The following is a 6000-nucleotide window of genomic DNA, read 5'->3' on the forward strand; positions in this document are numbered from 1 at the left end:
TTCCCCAAATGTATGTATAGTTCTAATTCCCCTGATGTGTGATTTTAATTCATTTAACACCCCCCCTTTAATAAATCAAAGAATTGCTTTCAAAGATCTTGTTGTGGTCTCTGACTCTCTCAACTTGGAGGGCGGGGGTATCAGGTTTTCCTAAGCACCCAGAGTTCAACACCAAAAGATCCCTCAGGTATGTGTTTGGTTTACATGTATGTGATATGCAGGTCTCTGTAAATTAAAGCGTACTTTGTAACAGATTGGTGGAGAATGATGCGGGCAGACATGGCTCAAATAAAATATTTAGGTATTAAACCTGGGTAGCTCTGGAAAATCAATACCCCACGTTCTTCCTCTGTTCTTTGCATGTTACATGTTTGTTCTATGTTGCTCTTTGTCTCACGTCTGGTGTCTAGGTGTTTTGTATATTGGAAATAATTCTGGTTGGGAACTGTTGAAATGTTGAGAAACTGTTTAAAAGTTTGTTGAAAATTGTTGCTTATGCTTGGCTAGCTTTGGTTATGCTGACAGGGCACTTTTGAGACTGTTCGAATTGAATTTTGAGACTGTTTGAGATGACAGAGAATGCCCTATAACTTGTTATTAGCATGAAGAAAAGCTTGTAGGCCATTCCCTTTTGGTGCTTTGCTCATTCCCCCCCCCCTTATTCTGAGACCTAAACAAAACTACACTGGAAAGCCTTAGAAGTTATTCTGGGGCAGTTTCTGGCATAGCAGTTGGGTTTTGCACCCCAGGACCTTAGTGTGGAATAGGTAGTGTGGGGTCTCCTTCAACTCTTCCCTGTCCCCATTTGTGGCTTCCAAAGTTCTGGCTTCAGTGCCAACCATGCTGGGCAGCTCTGAAGGAAAGGAGTCTGTCCTGGGATGGGAATTTGTGGCTGCATTTAGGGGCAAATCTACATTGCGCCTGCCATCGCAATGAATTCGGTGTCGGGTTAAATGCTCTCGCATTAAAACGTGATTATTCACACTCACCCATTTTCCCCATTGCAGTGCTTCATCGAATGCACGAGCTCGGTTCACACTCGAGCGCTGCTGTGCTGTTTTCCTGCGTGTGCTTGTCTGATCTTGGATGCTAAGCGGGGTCGGCCCTGGTCAGTAGTTGGATGGGCGAGGGAATCAGGCTTCCTGCATTGAGCAGGGGATTGTTGTATCCCTTCAAATGAGACTAAGTTTTATCCCCTGCTCCAGATGTTTTTTTAAAAAATTAAGGCATTATCCTTGCTGAATCGGGGCTTCTCTGCGATGTTTTTTTCTAATTCAGGCATGATCTTTGAAGCTTCGAAGTTGTGAAGCTTCACAGCTTCGAAGCTTCGAACATCATGCCTCAATTAGAAAAAAAAACATCGCGGAGAAGTCCCGATTCAGCAAGGATAACGCCTTAATTAAAAACAACAACATCCGGAGCGGGGGATAGGAGGGGGTAAAACTTAATCTCATTTGAAGGGATACAACAACCCCCTGCTTAGTGCAGGAAGTCTGATTCCCAGGCAGTCTCCCCATCCAAGCACTGACCGGGACCAACCCCACTTAGCTTCTGAGATCAGACAAGCATGTGCACATCCAGCCCTTTGCTTGTTGCTGAGGAAATGGGGGCTGCTGAGGAAGCTATGCGATCGGTAGCCGGAAGATGACATGGGGCTGTCGAGAGCTGTGATTGGACAGGAGGGAAATACAAACACCGCCGCATATGGACAGGCAGGGGAGGGGACTACGACTGGATATGGTGGCAAAGGCAGAAAATCAGAGCACATTAAGGGGAAATACTGGGATATTACGGTATTGAAAGCTGGAGCACAGAAGTGGGAAATTCCAGTTCCAATTCGAGGCGACTACTGCGTAGTGTGAAAGGCGGGCGGTGAAACCCCATTGGAAGCGAAAAAAGGTGGTAAGTGTAGATCCAGCCTAGGTTTTAGTGCCCAGATTTGGTAGAGTGGGCCTCCTGAGTCTTGCACCCCCTTTTCCCCATTGTTTTGGAATCTATGCTTGGTTGGCTTCTGCTGAAAGCAAACCAACAGGGCATCTTTGGTTATTGTGTGTTTTGGACATTCTAGTCTTGGAATTTGTGCTTGGCTAGTTGCTTTAAAGTAAGCTAGCAGGGCGCTCTCGTTGAATGGTATTTGGGTGTTGCACAGCAGAGGAGCACCAAGAGACTAAAGGAATTTGAAGTTCCCCTGCTTCATGTTGTTGTTGTGGGTTGTTGTTAGTTTGTTTCTTGAAGACGTTCCAGTGTTCTGAAACCTTGGTTGTCTAAATGCCTTATACTTTGCACTGTTGTGTTTAAGCTTGATTTGCCTCACTAAAAGATTTTTCCAGTTGTCCCTCACCCCCCTTTCTAGCAAAAGCCAGACAAACCTCATTTTAAAAAGCCCCCTTTTCCCCTGTACCCCACCTTGCTTTAGTGACTAAAGTTAGTCCTAGTACTCACCCCCCTACTGGTGGCTGGGTAGAAGTATTAAGTTCAAGTGAACGGGTTCCCTCACAAAGAAAAAATAGAATGGCTTCTGAATTTGTTTCAGTTGAGGCTGCTTTAAAACCAAATAATGAACCTTTACCCGCTAGGGCTCTATAAGCTCATCTAATTGGTCCATGGTGGCATGATGAGTTCATAGAGGGGTCACATGACCCCCGTCAGGTGACCCTGAAGGTCATATGACTGGGTCAGCTGATTGCATAGGTGGGACTTCCGGCCAGGGCGGGACTTCTGGTCTCAAAAGGGGGCGGGGCACCTGCCACTTTTGAAAAGGGGGCATGGTTTAGAGTTTGATGCGGGTACCCCTCCTTCACTACTAACGGGTTCTGCCTAGGATATGTGCCAGAGCCGGCTGGAGGACTCAGTGGTAAGCAGAGGGAGAACAACCCATGGCAAGCCTGATCGCCTGTCAGGCATACCGTGGGTTGTCCTGTGAAGGGTGGCGTAGCGTGGCGTGCGAACCCGTTCATAGTGTTCCTCCAGGATGTCCTCCCTGGTCTGAGTGTATAGGAAAACGGAGCATGCTCAGGTAGGCGTGGAGTCCTGGGACACGGGCAGGCAATGATGCCACCCAGTGGAGGAGAGTGAGCACTGCAGGATGCAGCACAGTGATAACCCTGATTTCCCAGGGAGTCTCTTGGGACAGGAGAGAGAATATAGGAGAGGGGCTGACAGGAAGAAGGGTGAATGGTTCCCCCAACACACACACCCTTAAGAAGAAATCGCTCCACTTGCCCCTTAGAACTGAAGGCAAGTGGCCTTCAGTTCTAAACAAGCCGAAAGTTGTGTTTTATATCTGTAACGTAATATCACTTACATTCTTACATCTGTGATACCAACAATTAATTGTCATCCCCAATTTAAAATAAAAAATGGAACATTCTGGACAAATCAATGGGAGTGTAAAGTACTTACCTTTGATTTGATTGTGTTTTATATTCCCATGGAATTGCTATGCAAATTCAGCAATAAGAAATGATCTTGCAGCAGCATCGAGGCATTTCCTTTTTCTTTATTTGCTTTCAGCAGAAGCCAAGCACCTCCATTTCATGTGTCTTTGCACATCTCTGTACATACAATTCTTCCCCCAACAGTTATGGAGATCTAAACATACAAGAATAATCTGCAATAAAAAAGGCTTTCTATTGTCACCTACAACTTAGAAATCTGAGGTTTATTGTCTGAGTGTATATAAAGTATATATACAGTACAAGCAATCAAGAGGTCCTAAAGAGCACACAACTGCTGCAGTTAGACCACTGAACTCCAATATGCGTACAAAAGACTGACGTACATGTTATTACAGAGTGTATCTGTATGTATCACGCATGAAATAAGATCCAAACATACAATGCCTGTAGGCTCATGAGCAATAAACCCCACCACAAAATTCAGCAACTGTAATGCACACATGTGATGTTGGAATGAAAGGCACTAAGTTTTAATTTCTGAATAGATAAATTAATATTTTTAAAGAAATAACATATTGACAAAGGAAGCAAAGCAAAATGGAACCAAGTTCTCAATTCCTGAATAGGTATGTGTATATCTTTAAAGAAATAACACAATGACAAAGAAAACAAAGCTACAGGCACCTCCGATTCCTATTGTGTGCTCTTTAGCACATGTTGGTTGGTTGTATTTACAATAGGTGTCCACATTTTGTTTGGCTTTTACAGAGTACAAGGTCATTTGCATTAGTTCATTTTTATATAGAAGTAGCATGACAAATGTGCTCCCTGCAAATTATTTTCAACTTTAAAAACTTTATAAGGCAACTATCCAGGCCAAGAAACACGATGATATAAGTGAGAGATGGACTTTGTTGTATCAGGCAACTCTGAATAAAGATACAAGGTATTTCTGGAATCTGGTGTCTAGCAGGCTATCAAATAGTAAGGCTCCTGACTGCTGTATTCCAACAGAGGTGTGGGAGAAACATTTCACCGAAATTTTTCTTGACCCTGACTCTGCAAATCTAATTGTAGTTGGGGAAATAGATGATTTGCCTCAGTGGCCTGATGTCCATCCAAAAGAGATCAGTGAATTAATCAGCCAACGTAAAAACAATAAGGCTCTTGGACCTGATAGTATACCTACAAATGCATTAAAATGCAAGGCGAGCTGGTGGGCTTCTTTTTTAGCCCCCTTTTTTACTTTATGCAACAGACAGGTCATTTCCGACATATTTCGTGCAAGGCAATTTTAGTGAGAGGCAGGATCCCAATAATTATCATCCCATAAGCCTCCTATCTATAATTGGGAAGATTTATGTTATGTAAACGTCTTCTGGATTGGATGAGAAACTCCAAAGTGATAGGAGACGAACAAATTGGTTTTACTCCTGTTTGCTCAACTTTGGACCACTGTTTTGTTTTGGCCCATCTAGCTGAAAAGTATTCTAAACCAAAAGGGGGCCAATTATTTTCTGCATTCATAGATTTGAAATCTGCTTTTGACTCAGTTTCGAGAAATAAGCTATGGGTGAAATTAGAAATGCTGGGTATTGATAAAAGACTTCTATATTTGATCCAAAATCTTTATCATCAGAAAGAAGTTCAAATCAGATGTAATATTAGTGGTAGCCTGTGGAATCAATAGTATCAACTAGGGGTGTAAAACAAGGCTACGTTTTAGCTCCAGTTTTGTTTAATATTTTCCTGAGCAATTTACCTAATGCTTTGAATACTACAGATTCTCATCCTCCAAAACTGGATAAGTCAAAGATCCCCATTTTACTCTATGCAGATGATGCTATCTTAATATCACAGACCAGGGTTGGCCTCCTGCGTCTGCTGGCAGTGTTCACTAGCTACTGTAAAATTAATGAGTTGAGAATTAACTATAATAAATCTGAAGTGCTAGTTTTTTCAAGATGCAGGAGGACCTTTGGATGGTCTGTGAATGGGAATCATATCGAACAAATTTCAGGCTATAAATTTTTGGGTATATACTTTCATAAAACTCTCAATTGGTTTTTGCAGAGATATAGGGCTAGAGCAACAGCTAACAATACAGCTGCTGCAATAATAAGGTTCTATTGTACCAAAGGGGGTCAATTTGTCCCTGCTGCGCTTCAAGTGTTTAAGGCTAAGTCACTTATGCAATTGACATATGGCACTACAATCTGGATCAAAGCTGTTAATTTTTCAATAGAATCTGTGCAGGCAGCTTTCATCCGCTCCATCCTTGGTCTTCCAAAATGCGTAGCAACCCCCACTCTTTTGTTGGAAACTGGCCTACAGACAATCACCTCAAAAGCTTGGATTAGCGCATTATATTTTTGGATACGTTTGTATGGCCCTGGATCCTTAGGTTATTTATATAAGATTCACAATGACCCTTACGTCTCTGAGTGGATGAAATTGCTCTGGAATAAGATCAGTTCTCTGGGCTTATGCCCAGAGTCGGTACTAATGATGGAAGCTAAGTAGGCCAGAGCTCTTCTGTCTCAAAGGCTCAGGGATTATGATCTACAAGGTTTAAGTTCTGCAGCAGATAGAACTTGCTCTC

Source organism: Heloderma suspectum, chromosome 1 (genome assembly GCF_057233095.1).
Source record: "Heloderma suspectum isolate Gila_16-S chromosome 1, 16-S_ref, whole genome shotgun sequence".
Classification (NCBI taxonomy): domain Eukaryota; kingdom Metazoa; phylum Chordata; class Lepidosauria; order Squamata; family Helodermatidae; genus Heloderma; species Heloderma suspectum.